Source organism: Pogona vitticeps, chromosome 3 (assembly GCF_051106095.1).
Source record: "Pogona vitticeps strain Pit_001003342236 chromosome 3, PviZW2.1, whole genome shotgun sequence".
NCBI lineage: Eukaryota > Metazoa > Chordata > Lepidosauria > Squamata > Agamidae > Pogona > Pogona vitticeps.
The window spans coordinates 127,835,912-127,851,808 of NC_135785.1; the positions used below are offsets into that span (position 1 = coordinate 127,835,912).

General features: G+C 37.8%; 1 long non-coding RNA gene across 1 annotated transcript in view; it reads right to left on the reverse strand.

Annotated features, from left to right (window-relative positions):
• Positions 1–6,062: 6,062 nt before the first annotated feature.
• LOC144588249 (uncharacterized) overlaps positions 6,063–15,897 on the reverse strand; it is a 181,133-nt gene continuing 171,298 nt past the window's right edge. Inside the window, exon 3 of the long non-coding RNA XR_013543702.1 lies at positions 6,063–8,750. This is a non-coding gene — a long non-coding RNA (uncharacterized LOC144588249). The remainder of the gene's footprint in view (positions 8,751–15,897) is intronic.

The following is a 15,897-nucleotide window of genomic DNA, read 5'->3' on the forward strand; positions in this document are numbered from 1 at the left end:
ACCAGAATGTGTCTGGGAGTCATGATTTCTGTGTTTTAATTTATGGGCTAAAATGAGGCCTATGACTGGACAGTGGTTTGAGGATCATCCTAGTTAAAATCATATGGATCCACACATCAGACCTATGTTTTTCACCACTGCAAAACCATGCACTAGGGGACCCATTATTTCTGTGGCATAGTCTGTGGGCACAGATGACTGGATAGTAGTTTGGGGATGATCCTGTGTAAAAATCATGTGGATCCAAGAACTGCTGGCTTATGTCTCTGGCTCTGAAGCCAGAGGTTGGGAGATTAATCCCCCATAATACTTCCTTGTTGGGAAATGGATATGATGACTCATAGGGTCCCTTCTAGCTCTGCAGTTCTAGGGTTGTTATTGGTATTGATATTAGTATTGGCATTGGTATTGCCCATGCCTTGGACTGGTGTTTTTGTGCCACCACAAAGACATGCGCTCAGAGACCCATAATTTCTGTTTTGTAATTTCTAAGCACAAATGGAGCCTATGTCTAAAGAGTGGTTTCGAGTGATCCTACATCAAAATCATGTGAATCCATGAGGACCTGTACATCAGATCCATGTTTTTGCGAAGCCATGCACTGAAGGACCCATGGTTACTATATTGTAGTCTATGGGTGCAAATAGGATATATGATCTAACTTTGGTTTAGGGAGGATAACATGTAAAAATCATATAAAATTATATGGATCTGTAAACCAGGTAAAATTGCTCACAAGTAAAGTTGATAAAATGTGCTTCGGGATTATTCAAAGCTACAAAGGGGGTGACAGAATATTTCCACAGGCAGGAGCTAAGAATGTGTGGCAAGGAAGGAGTTAAATTATTTCTTTCACACTGAAAGCTGTGGCAGAGTTCAAAGCAACAGACACCTGCCCTGTGGGCTAATGGGAGACACATTCTTTTTTGCCAGAATTCTATTCTATGCATAGTTTCATCGGAATTCTCAGAAGTTATATAAAAAAAGGCAATTTCAGATGTTTTAGGGGTAAAAAAGCAGTTATTAAATGGTCTAATCAGAGTGATCAATGACCCAATTGCTGTGGATGAAAGGAAAGAGATTAAAACAGAGGTTTTCTTGCCCATGTACTCAAATTTTGTCTTATCTACATTTTTCATCTCCTTTCTAAGATCTGTTGAGACGGTCGCTTGGTTCTGCATAGGGGTAAAACAATGCTAATTTTTTTGTAAAAATCACAAGTCAGAAACCCAAATTTGGTACAGATCAAGAGCTGACTTTTTCCTACAACAGTGCCAAATATGGTGTTTATATGAGGTCTAATTTCATAGTTATAATTATTTGTTTGGGCCTCTCATCTTTTGATTTTTCTTGTAGAATCCTTTTACTGAGCTTCCACAAAATATATGGCACCACTACTGTGATGCCATATACTAGTCCTAAATGTGGACTGGAACTGGGAGGCACCCCTTTCCAAAATGGTTCAGTGCTCATATTCTGAGCTCTTTCAAGAACATCACCCAATGTTTATGTTCTCTGCCAGAGATTTTTAAGCTGTATTCTGAAAAAATCCATGTTATTTGTGATTGAAACAATTCCCTCAAAAATCTAATAACCAATTTTCGGATGAGATGAAATATGTCTGTTGCAACAAACATCATAAGTTTTATTTGCAGAACGTTTTGCATAGTATAGCACACTTATTTTTACATTCCATTGCATAAAATGTCTTTGCCATGATGAATAATGCCACACTCTTCTGAATGTTGAGTCTTTACCACTTCTGGAAGAACATACTATGTGAGACAACAGTAAGACTCCAAATACCTAGACACTGGCCTACATATTAGCATATATTTAATTGTGCCATGGCTTTAAATACTGTACAGTTATGCTTGATGACAATGAAGTTTCATAAAGTGACAATTATGTAGGGGGAATTGTGGTTTTCCAATATATCTGCCCTTAGGTAGGACAAGATCTCAGTGGAACATGTCTGATCCCAAAATACACAGACCTTGGTGCACAGACCTTGTACTTTAACTTATACAACCTTTGCCCCCGTCTTGATCAAGGTCCCCATGAGAAAAGGTGCATGCATATGTGGTATAATATGGAACTTGGCTTTTATCTCATTAGTTCATAATGGTGCCACAGATATGAATGCAAAATCTAGCAAAATAAACACATACATAAACATGGTAAAATTAGTATATTAGTTTATCTTGTCATTCTCATCCAGAAGAAGAAGAAATCACCAACAAATGAGAAATTTGACTCATACTGTATTGCCATTGTTAGTTTTATATCATCTTAGAAGAGTTGTGTACTAACTAGGGGAGTGCAAATCCTGGCCACTTGAACTCTGTCCAAATTGTCTTACAAATAGCAACTGATGTACTTTCAGGCAATTAGTGTCCTGTCTCCTTCAGTCTGTAAGCAGATATTCTAAACTATGTGTAAATATTTGTATGGGTCCAAATAGTGGATAAAAATTTGCATGAAAACAGAGAAAATAAAGAGTGCTGATTTGGGATGGGAGGAGAAATTCGTCTACTGTTGAACCTCTACTGTGCAGACAAGGCTCCCAACAGTTTTCTCCCTCCCTCTTTTCTTCCTCCAACCTTCATTCTTCCCCACAATGAACCATATGATTTACCCAAATTTGATCAAATACAATTTGCTGAATGAGGAAAGAATACTTTCATTTAGTAGCTTTGCTGCCCTAATGAACGGCAGCAAAGTTTTGTGTGTCATCATTGCCTTGTGTGTCAGTTTGCCACTCACCTTGTTTGGAACACAAGCATACAGTGTGAAGAGAAACAGTTGATGTGAAAAAAAAGAAGTCAGAGGCAGGCATAAAAAAGACTGATGCACAAAAGTAACTTACTTCATTCAAACCCTTCATGAGAGTTTCCAGTTATCCATGGCACATTTCCCCACAAATATTCAACTGATTTGATTCTGAAATATAACGCAAAATGGGATTTGCACTTTCCTAAAAATATTAGAAAAAATTATCCAGTGTGCACCCACCATACTGAAAATGAGAGCTATGCAAACAGCAATTTCTAACAGACTAAAATTCCCTCACCTTTTCCTCACCTGTCATAAAAGCGACAACCACAGGGAATGGATTTATCCCTTGCAAGAGTTCCATGAAGGAGGTTTTCAGGAAAGCTTATGCTTTCTCTTTAAAAAGGACCCAAGGCAGCTTAAATCATTAAAGAGGCAATATGTAAAAGCTAATATAGTAAGTACACAAATATTTAAAAAGAATTAAACATGTATTATATTAAAAACAGTAAATAAAATTAATTCTAAAACACATTTAAAACAGCAGAACACAATGGACCATTAAAAAAAAAAAACAACCTCTCAAACCACCAGTCATTAAGGAAAAGCTTGACTGAAGAGAAAGGTATTTGGCTGCTTGAAGAAGGACAACGAAGATGGAGCCAGCCTAGCTTCTCGTGAGAGGGATTTACAGAGTCTGGAAGCAGCAACAGAGGAGGCCATCTCCTGTGTCCCCACCAAGCGTACTTGTGAGGTTCGTCTGACTTGGAGAAAGGCCCCCTCCAATGATCTTAAGGCCCAGGCAGGCTCATAGAGGGAGATGGAGTCTTGTAGATAGCTTACACTCAAGCCATTTAAAGCTTTAAAGGTAAAACACACACTTTGAGTTGTGTCTGGAAATGGATCAGCAGCCAGCAGAGCTGCTGTAACAAGGGGGTTAGATGTTTCCTGTAATCAGCCCCAGTTACCAATCCAGTTTGGACCCACTGGAGTTCCCACTTTCCAAAGGCAGCCCCATGTAGAGCACATTACAGCCGAGATGTAACTAGGGCATGTGTCACTGTAGCCCGATCAGACATCTCAAGAAACAGGTGCAGCTGATACACTAGTTTTCACTGTGCAAAGGCATTCCAGGCCACCACCAAAACCTGGGCATCCAGGCTCAGGGCAGAATCCAGGAAGCCTCAAGCTGTGCACCTGTGTTTTCAGAGGGAGTGTAACCTCATCCAGTACAGGCTGCAACCCTATTCCTTGATCTGTGTTTTCACTGATCAGGAGCACCTCTGTATTGTCTGGATTAAGTTTCCATTTATTCGCCCTCATCCTGTCCATTACTGACACCAGACACAGCATCTTTTAATTTAGATGGAAAGGAAAGATAAAGTTGGGTGTCATCAGCATACTGGTGACGTTGAACCCCAAACTCTGGAAACCTCTCCCCGTGGTTTTATGTCAATGTTAAATAGCATAGGGGACAAAACAGAACCCTGGTATAAAAATCAAATAATAAATAAATTAGGAAGCATTAGTTTTTAGGTTAAAGAATATGTATCCAACTTCAAACTGCTCAATCACAATTTTAATTATAATTTTGACTCTTTTCCTTTTACTTATATAAACGAATCCATTTACATTCCACATTGTTATTTTTATACAGTGGTGCCTCGCATAGCGACGTTAATCGGTGCAGCAAAAATCGCTGCTATGCGATTTCATCGCTATGCGATTTTTAAAAGCCCATAGGAATGCATTGAAACCCCTTCAATGCATTCCTACGGGCTTAAAACTGACCTTTAAATGAAGATCCTCCATACGGCGGCTATTTTTGCTGCCCGGTAAGCAAGGAATCCATCCCTAAACACAGCGGGCGGCCATTTTTTTTACCCGGCAGCGATCTGGAACCGCCAATCAGCTGTTTAAAAATCATTGCTTTGCGATCGCAAAAAGTTTGTCAGTATGCAATTTCGTCATTAAACAGGGCGCCCGTTAAGCAAGGCACCACTGTACTCTTAATCATTTTAAAGTACTATTAATCTCACTCTCACTTTCAGATCCCTCTATGTGTCTATAAAAACTTGCTACAAACATATCACAATTATTATAAAACAAAACAATATCTAAATCTATACCCCCTACTAAGCTTCTTTTCCCATTCCCCCACACCACAAGTACCCATTCTTCTCCCCCTTCCTTTCTCCTGGTAATCTTTCCATTCCACCACTTCCCAGCTTTGTGGGGGAGGGGGAGACAGAGAAGACACATAGGCACTAAACAGACCACCACCTTTCACCCTTTTGACCCTCAACTTGAGATAGAGATAGAGATAGAGATAGAGATAGAGATAGAGATAGAGATAGAGATAGAGATAGAGATAGAGATAGAAATAGAGATAGAGATAGAGATAGTCTCCTTCTTTATTACTAGCTCTAGTCATTTCCCCCTTTCTGACCTGCTTTATAAAACATGTATAAAATTTACTACTAGTAAATATTCTCTACTATTTACTAATATATCATTAGTCTACTCTATATTTCATTAACTTATCCTTTAACATCATCTTATATTACACTTTATTTTTCTTCTTTTTATTCTTCTCACTCCCAAATGTTCCTCTTCTTCTAATATATCTGGGCCCCCTCTTGCCTCATCACATTTTCCTTCTTCTGGATTTCTTCTCCCCTTGACCTCCATACTGGATTCTTTCCCTGGATGCATTCCCATTTTCTTTGTCTCCTGTTGGAACTGTTCCTCATTAATAATCCCCAGATCTTTCATTTTTTTCCTAATGCTTCTTCACAGGACTCTATAAGATGCTCCCTGATACTTAATTTTCATGAAAATCAGATATCCTAAACTCTACTCCACCTTCTCCCTATTCAGAATTGTGCAAATTTGACTTAGGTTTTTCTGTATTGTATGGTGGTTTCACATAAATCTGGAATGACTTGAACTGTATCCTCTTTAAATTCAATTTTTTGCAGCCCTCTAAGTTTTTTCATTAAATAATCTTTTTAGAAGCATGACAAAAAATTGTCTATGGTATCTCTAGGCTGTGCTCTTTTGTCTCTTCTTTTCCCCTGACAATGCATGTGGTCCACATCTGCTTTCTCAAATTTAATTTCGGGAATTTAATCTCCAACCCTATTCATTTCAACAATATTGAGGTGTTCCATGTCTTTATCTGGGCTTTCTCGCACTCCTTTTAAGCATGAATTCATTCTGTTTTTGTCTTCAAGACCAATTACCTTATTTTTTTCAAATATTTTATTTTTCAAATTTTTCAAATCTTTTATTTCGTTGCCTTTTTATTTCTACAGTGTTTGATGATATTTTGGTTTTATTCTCTTTAATTGTTCCTGTAACTTCCTACAGTGGCTTGGCAATAATTTCCATTGAATTGTCCAGTCTTTCATTCAAATTTTTAGATTTGGCCATTATTTGAGCAAATTCTGATTGTTTTTCTTTCTTAGGGCTTTTTCTTTTCTTTTCTTTCATCCATCTTTTTGCCCCACTTTTTGCTCAATTTTCTGCAGTCTATGATCTGAAAGTCTATTTCTTTGCCAAACTACTTCCAAACTTTTACTTTTTAATTTCAGTTTTGCTGTTAATCAGTTCTTTATATAAAGCGTTTATTAAACAATTCTCTTAAATTCCACTGTTGTGCTCTTCAAACTGTTATATCATTCTCATCCAATAGACGGCACTCTCTTCTCAAATCCGTTACAGCGCTCTATTTTTCAATAGCCAGGAAGAAATCAATCAAAAGTTCACTCAGTGTTTGTTTCACTTCCTCTCCATTATCTAATACAACTCTCTGAATCACACATACATCAAAACATAGCTCAGTATGTTTGTCCCAGTTTCTTTTCCTTTTTCCGCTTGCTATGGGAGTGCGGTTATGTCCTAGTTCTTCCCCCTCCTAAGACAAACATCACACACCTAAACAGGTATAAACAAGCCTTTCCCACAAGTTGGCTGTTTATACTTATTCCACTCCACCATTAATCAGCTTATCTTTAACACTTTCTGCTACTCTCAAGAGTTTTATGATGATTGATTAATTTTTCTCAGCCTGTTTGCCTTCTGATCTGTTGATTCTTAGCACACTCAGCAAAAGCAGCTTTGCTTCTTATCTCTGGTAGTCATTTAGTCAGCCATAACTGCTTTATTTTGCTCTTAAATCATTTCTCAAAATGCAAAAGAGTTCTACTCACTAGGGAGAGTGAAGAGATCTCCTTTAAGCTGGGTATTCTTTGTTATTATTCAGTGAAGTTCTGGGAGTTATATGTTTCAATGTCTGCTCTCTATGCTGATGTTGGCTCCTCCCCCACTAGGCTTACTTCTGAGCAAATATGTACCATTGCAATATATAACATTCTTCAGAGTGGATGAAGCTTTAAAAGAAGGATGAAATGAGTACTTGAAGAAATTCTTGTCCATTGTGATTAAATGGATGGTGTTATGCCAATACTCTTTGCCTTAACTTCCTCCAGCACCCTGAGATTTCCTGGCTTCCCATAAAAATAAGATCCTGGTTTTGTTTTCTCTCCTTACTTAATTGCTTGTTTATATTTGTTCCTCTCAACAGAAAACTATCTAATTCCGCAAGGCTTGATGCCCTTTCTGGTGAATCCTGGATAGGAAAGATGTCATCCTATGCAGAAATTGAAACACTCCTCAGTAGTTTGGTATAGTATTTTTTTCCTGCTTTTTCCAAGTGAATCCTATTGAGGGAAGATGTTCATCATGGACACAAATTACAATAATCCTGCAATTTGGCATTTTTTTTCCCCAGGAAAAAAGAATGTGGAATTTTTGAGAAATCCTATGAGCATTCTAAATCTTATGCAGATATTTTTTTTTCTAAGAGAAGAAAAGCTTTCCTCCCTCTCTCATTTATTTTTAGAGAGCAAGATGCACTGAGATTCACATCCCTGATTTAAAGTATGTATTAATTGTGTAATGTAAGTCTTGTATTTTTGCTGTTAATATAAAAGTCTAATTCTGGGGCCTAATTTTAAAGCTCTGCCTATTTTTCATGCATAAAAGGAGAAAAAATATTTCTCTTCTTAGGAGATTTATTGAACACATGATTGAGACAGGGATTACATTGCACTTTGTACATCGAGGTCCTGTAAAAATGATTAATAACCACTTTCTGTGACTGTGTCTTCTTGGAAGCAGCTAATTGGCTCTCTGCCTTCCCTAATTTAATACCTTTAATAATCTGATAACTGTTAGAAAACAGCATGTTAATGAAATTTAGCAATGAAATTAAATAAATAGCACAGTATTACTGGCACTGCTGTGAACAGGGTACAAAAGTGGCTGAGAAATCTGAAAAATAGGGAAAGCATGAAGCTAGATTCATCTTGGGAAGGAAGGAAGGAAGGAAGGAAGGAAGGAAGGAAGGAAGGAAGGAAGGAAGGAAGGAAGGAAGGAAGGAAGGATATATCTCCAGATGCTAAACTGGGGAAATATTCAGTGGGGTTCAAATAACAGTTCAATCTGAAGCACAAATCTGTAAGCTAGTATAACCTGAGTAAGTGAGCAAAGCTAAATGTGACACATTAAAAGAATTTTAATCACATTTTATTATACACATATCTAGGTATTTTATTATGCATAAATATGTGTGTATTACTGGGCTAGTTACTTCCACAACACTCTTGTTCTGGGTAAGTGGTTAGGTGTAGAGGAATATACAGAACTGTTGACTTGTTCAAATCTGGTGCTGGTTCTCTCTGTGTCACTATCTCTACTTGCCTTTGGGCTCTGTCTAATACCATTCTGAGCATAAATGGGGAAAGATTAACAGTTCAGATCTCATTTGTACTGAATGACTTGAAGTGTCTTTTTATGCAATCCTTTTATTGGTCCATAATAATACTCACTTTGTGCACCTACATAACAAAGGTCTTTTATTCCAGGATGTTCTAGTGGCTGTGGCAACACGGATGTGGAACACAGTAACACTGCGAAAAGAAAGAGAGTTGAAGGAAATTACCTCTGTCAAGAACAAATTATGCAGTAGAAAGGATGTGCACTGTCTTTTAGGAAATGTGCTTGTGTGTTTCCGGGGTGACCAGAAGCAAAGCAAGAAGCCCAGAGGCACTAATGGGGCATTGCCATGGATCAGTTTACGCTTCTGTTCTGTCCGTACCATTGAGTCTATGATGAGCCCTAGCTATTTGCATTTCCTCCTTCACAGCAACGGATAGGGGGTAGGTAGGTAGGTAGGTAGGTAGGTAGGTAGGTAGGTAGGTAGGTAGGTAGGTAGGTAGGTAGGTAGGTAGGTAGGTAGGTAGGTAGGTAGGTAGGTAGGTAGGTAGGTAGGTAGGTAGAAGCAGAAATTCACAAATACTGGCATATTCAGGTATCATGTTGGAACATTTCAAAAAGGGTGCACGGCAAGCTGGACATCAATACATAGGTATAGACCAAGCTGGAGGAAGAGTGCACATTGCCTTATTTGAAATAAGTGGGAAAATGTACAATATATAATTGTTAGTATATTAGCACTGTATTTGGCATGGGTGTAGCAGAAAGTCCACTCCTGCTCTTTGACAAATTTGGGGATATTTCGGCAAAGGATTTTCAAGTTGTGTTTGTTTTTAAAAAGTAACACTGTTTTACCCCTGTAAAGAATCAAGCACCTATTTCAGCAGCTCTTACAAAAGAGATGAAAACGTAGATAAGGCAAAAATTGCATACCTGTGGAGAAAAATCTCTTTTTCTTTGTCCACAAGAATTTGAGCATTCCTGACTCTAATTCTGACCCTTTAATTACTGCTTTTTGACCCCTAAAACTTCTTAAATTGCTTTTTTTATATAACTTTAGAGAATTCTGAACTATCCCATCAGCCCACAGGACAGGTTTCTGTTGCTTTTAACCCTGCTATGACCTGTTGCTTTTAACCCTGCTATCAATGTGAAAGAAAGAATTTAACTCCTTCCTTCCCACACATTCTTAGCTCCTGCCTGTGGAACTATTTCTAAAGCTATTTTTAAAAATAGAAAATGATATAAAGCAGCTCACTTATTTACAGTCAACCCTCGACTTACGAATGTCCCTACATACGGACTTTTCGATTTACGAATGGCTCTGTCTGCAAAAATTGGCATTGATTTGCGAACGGCACATCGACCTACAAACGAGATCTGATGCATGGATCCCCATGAATCCATCCGCATGATTTTGATGTAGGATCATCTGCAAACTACTGTCCAATCATACAAACTATCTCTGGCTACAGGCAGAAAGTGCTGGACCTCTAGAATATGGATTTGCAGTGGAGCAAAACACCAATATGGGCAAATTCAATTCAGACAATTATTATATCTACTATTGTGGGCAAGGATCCCGTAGAAGGAATGGAGTAGCCCTCATAGTCAACAAAAGAGTGGGAAAGGCTGTACTGGGATATAATCTCAAAAATTATAGAATGATTTCAATACGAATCCAAGGCAGACCATTCACAACCACAGCAATCCAAGTTTATGCACCAACCACTGATGCTGAAGAGAATGAAATTGACTAATTCTATGAAGATTTACAACATCTTCTAGAACTGACACCAAAGAAAGATGTTTTTCTCATTATAGGGGACTGGAATGCTAAAGTAGGGAGTCAAAAGATAAAGGGAACAACAGGAAAGTTTGACCTTGGAGTTCAGAATGAAGCAAGGCAAAGGCTAATAGAGTTTTGTCAAGAGAACAAGCTGGTCATCACAAACACACTTTACAACAACACAAGATGCGACTCTACATATGGACATCACCAGATGGGCAAAACCAAAATCAGATTGATCATATTCTCTGCAGCCAAAGATGGAGAAGCTCTATACAGTCAGCAAAAACAAGACCTGGAGCTGATGGTAACTCTCATCATAAGCTTCATATAAAAAAACTCAAGCTTAAACTGAAGGAAGTAGGAAAGACCACTGGACTAGGTAGGTATAATCTAAACCAAGTCCCTTATGAATACACAGTGGAAGTGAAGAACAGATTTAAGGAACTAGATTTGGTGGACAGAGTGCCTGAAGAACTCTGGATGGAAGCTCGTAACATTGTACAGGAGGCATCAACCAAAACCATCTCAAAGAAAAGGAAATGCAAGAAAGCAAAGTGGCTGTCCAACAAGGCCTTACAAATAGCAGAGAAGAGAAGGGAAATAAAATGCAAGGGAGATAGGGAAAGTTACAGAAAATGGAATTCAGACTTCCAAAGAATACCAAGGAAAGACAAAAGGGCCTTCTTAAATGAACAGTGCAAAGAAATGGAAGAAAATAATAGAAAGAGAAAAACCAGAGATCTGTTCAAGAAAATTGGAAATATTAAAGGAACATTTTGTGCAAAGATGGGCATGATAAAGGACAAAAATGGCAGGGACCTGACAGAAGCAGAAGACATCAAGAAAAGGTGGCAAGAATACACAGAGGAATTATATCAGAAAGATGTGGATGTCCCTGAAAACCCAGATAGTGTGGTTTCTGACTTTGAGCCAGACATCCTGGAGAGTGAAGTCAAGTGGGCCTCAGAAAGCATGGCTAACAATATGGCCAGTGGAGGTGATGTCATTCCAGTGGAACTATTTAAAATCTTAAAAGATGACGCTGTTAAGGTTCTACATTCAATATGCCAGCAAGTTTGGAAAACTCAGAAGTAGCCAGAGGATTGGAAAGATCAGTCTACATCCCAATCTATCCCCCATGCTAGCAAGGTTATGCTCAAAATCCAAGAACTCCCAGAAGTACAAGCTGGATTTCAAAGGGGCAGAGGAACTCTTGACCAAATTGCTAATATGCACTGGATTATGGAGAAAGCCAGAAAGTTTTAGTAAAACACCTACTTCTGCTTCATTGACTACTCAAAAGCCTTTGACTGTGTGGACCACAACAAACCATGACAAGTTCTTAAAGAAATGGGAGTGCCTGACCACCTACTGAGAAACCTATACGTGGGACAGGAAGCAACAGTTAGAACTGGATATGGAACAACTGATTGGTTCAAAATTGGGAAAGGAGTACAACAAGGCTGTATATTGTCCCCTGCTTATTTAACTAATATGCAGAATATGTCATACGAAAGGCTGGACTGGAGGAATCCTAAACCAGAATTAAGATTCAATTTTTGTGTGTGTGTTTATTTCTCATCTTTTAAAAAATTATTATTATTATTATTATTATTATTATTATTATTATTATTATTATTATTATTATTATTATTATTATTATTATTATTATTATTATCATCATCATCATCATCATCATCATCATCATCATCATCATCATCATCATCATCATCAGTATTAGTATTAGTATTAGTAGTATTATTATTAAATAAAAACATAGATATATAGCACAATGCACATTTAACCAGTAAACATAAAGTTTAAGAATCTCTAATCATTTAACAATAAACAAAGATAGTCTAAGTGCAAAAAGGAAAAAACTTAAAGCTCAGTATAAAAGCAATCTTGTATATTTTAATAATTCTTATGACGAGATCCTATTTATGACATCCCATGTTTTAAATTCCTTTTTTTTTCCGTTACTGTGGGATTTTTACTTTCCACCAGTCATAAAATAAATTCCAGCTTGAATAAAAAAGATTCTTCTTGTTCCTTTAGCCTCTTAGTTAATCTATCCATTTCTAATATTTTTTTTGATGATCATATAATCATTTGATGGATTTTCATCTTTCCAAAGCTGTGCCCATAATAACCGAGCTGCTGTGAAAACATGTCATATTAAATAATAGCTTTGTATATCTACAGAATTTGGTAGTAATCCTAACAAAAATATCTCTGGTTTAAATTCTGTTTCCTGTTTTGACATTTGCTTAACCCACATATGGATTTCAGCCCAATAATTTTTTGCTTTATCACAAGTCCACCATATATGATAATAACTTCCATCATGATTTTTACATTTCCAACACTTGTTTGACATATTTGGGAACATTTTTGCTAGTATAGCTGGTGACAAATGGCATCTATAAAACATTTTATAAAAATTTTCTTTGTAGGAAGTCGCTAGTCTTAATTTATAATTTTTTGTCCAAAATTGTTGCCATTTTTCTAATTCTATATTATAGCCATAGTTTTTAGACCATTGTACTGCAGCTAAAACTGCTCACGACCTGGGGTTCAAATCCCAGGTAGCCGGCTCAAGGTTGACTTAGCCTTCTATCCTTCCGAGGTCGGTAAAATGAGTACCCAGCTTGCTGGGGGGGGGCAATGTGTAGCCTGCATAATTAAATTGTAAACCGCCAAGAGAGTGCTTGAAGCGCTATGGGGTGGTATATAAGCAGCACACTTTTTCTTCATCTTCTGTATCCCATTGCAGTAAAAACTTATACCATTTTTGAATTTGTTTTTTTCTATAGTTACTAATATTTTGTCAAATTTTCAGTATTTCTTTATAAAAACCTTGTCCCTTCTTATATTGATTATAAATTGATTATATTTCCATTTGAGGCCACTATGAAAATATTAGTCTTTGGTTCTCTAATTGAATTTTTGTCTTCAAAAGTCCCTCAGAATTCAAAAGCTCATTATAAGTAATTATTTTTTCAAAGTTTAGCAAATTTGGGTATGTGAACACTTCCATTGATGAGACCCATCTAGGTATTTTAAGATATATTTTAGATTTAACTTCCCAAATCCTTTAAAGAGAATTTCTTTTTATATTTCTTTCAAAAATATTTAAGTTTTAGTCCTTCCGTACCATAAAGAAACATGCCATCCTTCTTGCAGATTGTGTCCCTTTAAGTATAGTACTCTCTTATTTGTTAGCTTTATCCATTCCCTAATCCATGTTAATGTGCTCTCCTGATAATATAAATTCCAATTTGGAATTAAGATAGCCAGAAGAAATATCAACAACCTCAGATATGCAGATGATCCCATTCTGATGGCAGGAAGTGAGGAGGAACTAAAGAACCTTGTAATGAGGGTGAAAGAGGAGAGTGCAAAAAACGGCCTGAAGCTCAACATCAAAAAAACTAAGATCATGGCCACTGGTCCCATCACCTCCTGGCAAATAGAAGGGGAAGATAGGGAGGCAGTGACAGATTTTATTTTCTTGGGCTCCATGATAACTGCAGATGGAGACAGCAGCCACGAAATTAAAAGACGCCTGCTTCTTGGGAGGAAAGCGATGACAAACCTTAACAGCATCTGAACTGTGGTGCTGGAGGAGACTCTTGAGAGTCCCCTGGACTTCAAAGAGAACAAACCTATCCATTTTGAAGGAAATCAACCCTGAGTGCTCACTGGAAGGACAGATCCTGAAGCTGAGGTTCGAGTACTTTGGCCATCTCATGGGAAGACAAGACTCCCTGGAAAAGACCCTGATGTTGGGAAAGTGTGAGGACAATAGGAGAAGGGGATGACAGAGGATGAGATGGTTGAATAGTGTCATCGAAGCTACCAACATTAATTTGACCCAACTCCAGGAAGCAGTGGAAAACAGAATTTCCTGGCATACTCTGGTCCATGAGGTCACAAAGAGTTGGACATGACTTAACAACTAAAGAACAGCAATGCTCATGGATCCACATGATTTTTCTGAGGATTGTCCCCAAACCATTGTCCCAATCATTGTCCACTCATAAACTCCAGTTGTGCCCGTAAGCTACACCATAAAATAATGGGTCCCCTAGCACATGGCTTTGCAGTGGTGCAAAAACATGGATTCAACATATGGATTCACATGGATCTAAAGGATTTTTGTGCAGGATCATTCCCAACCACTATCCAATCATAATGAACCATCTGTGTCCACAGACTACACCACAGAAATCATGAACTCCTCAGTGCATGACTTTACAGTGGTGCAAAAAAAAAAACTGGATCTGATGCACAGACCCTCAGAGATCCACATGATTTATATGGAGGATCATGCCCAAATCACTGTCCAGTCATTAGTGCCCATAGATTACAACACAGAAATCATGGCTCCCAGAGAACATGGCTTTGCAGTGGTGCAAAAACACCAATCCAAGGCAAGAAGGGCTTCACAGAACATCTTTAAAAGCAGACAGAGTTGGGTGTCATCAGCACATTGATGGTACCAGGCCACAAAATTATGGTCAGCCTCTCTCGGGTTTTTAATGTTTATGTGAAATGGTTTGGGGAATGATGGAACGCTGAGACACTCTACAGGCTAATCATCAAGGTGTTGAACTGGAGTCCCCCATCACAACTACCATTCAGAAAGTGACACCACATAAGGGAAAATCCCAGAATCTGACTCCTTTTTTTCATCAGTTCACTACTTCTCACCCAAATACAAAGCAATTGTCACAAGTGTGAATGGTAGTGAGCAGAAGAGGCTATCCTGTAGACCAACTTGACTGCTGCCATTGGTGTTGTCAACATTCCAGCTGCCCTTTGCTATGTAAATCTTGGCATCCTTTTTCCTGCTGGCAACACGGGCACAATATTTTGGAACAATATTGGGCTATTTCCTGGCTTATGGGTACAGAAGCACAACATTCCATATTCACAAACCAGAGGGTTTTTAAAGGACTAAATACTACTTTTTCATGACTAAGTGCTACTCAGTGCCCAATTAATACATTTTATGGCGTGCAAATAAGTGGTTTCTTTATTGTTTCTTGTTTCTGGAAAGCTATCAGCAAAGTACAAAGGGACCAGTGTGCAAGAGAAATAGAAACACCTGGAACTTAATACCTGAGGAATCTTTGTGAGATAAGGACTACATTCAGCAAGCTCTGCAACTGATTACATTTTTGCAGAGGGGTGATAAGTGTAAAGGTCAACAGATTAAATATGTAGTTAATCAATAAATTATGTAAACAAACACAAATTAAATACACCAGTCAACTGTTCTGATCAGTAAAGCATTCAGCTCCATTAAGGAAAGTATACAGATGTATGACTTTTCATGCAAGAATCTATATAAGGGAAAGCTTTTCATAACTCTAAAAATAAATGATTAAATGATTAAGTATGATAATGAACATACTTAGCTGAGAGTGATAAGCAGGTCTGGCAAAGTGACCTGAAAGCATCATCATCACCATAAGATGTTGAAGTAAATAGAAGTGTGATATCCAAGGGCGTTAAGGACTAATGACCACAACCACTGAGGT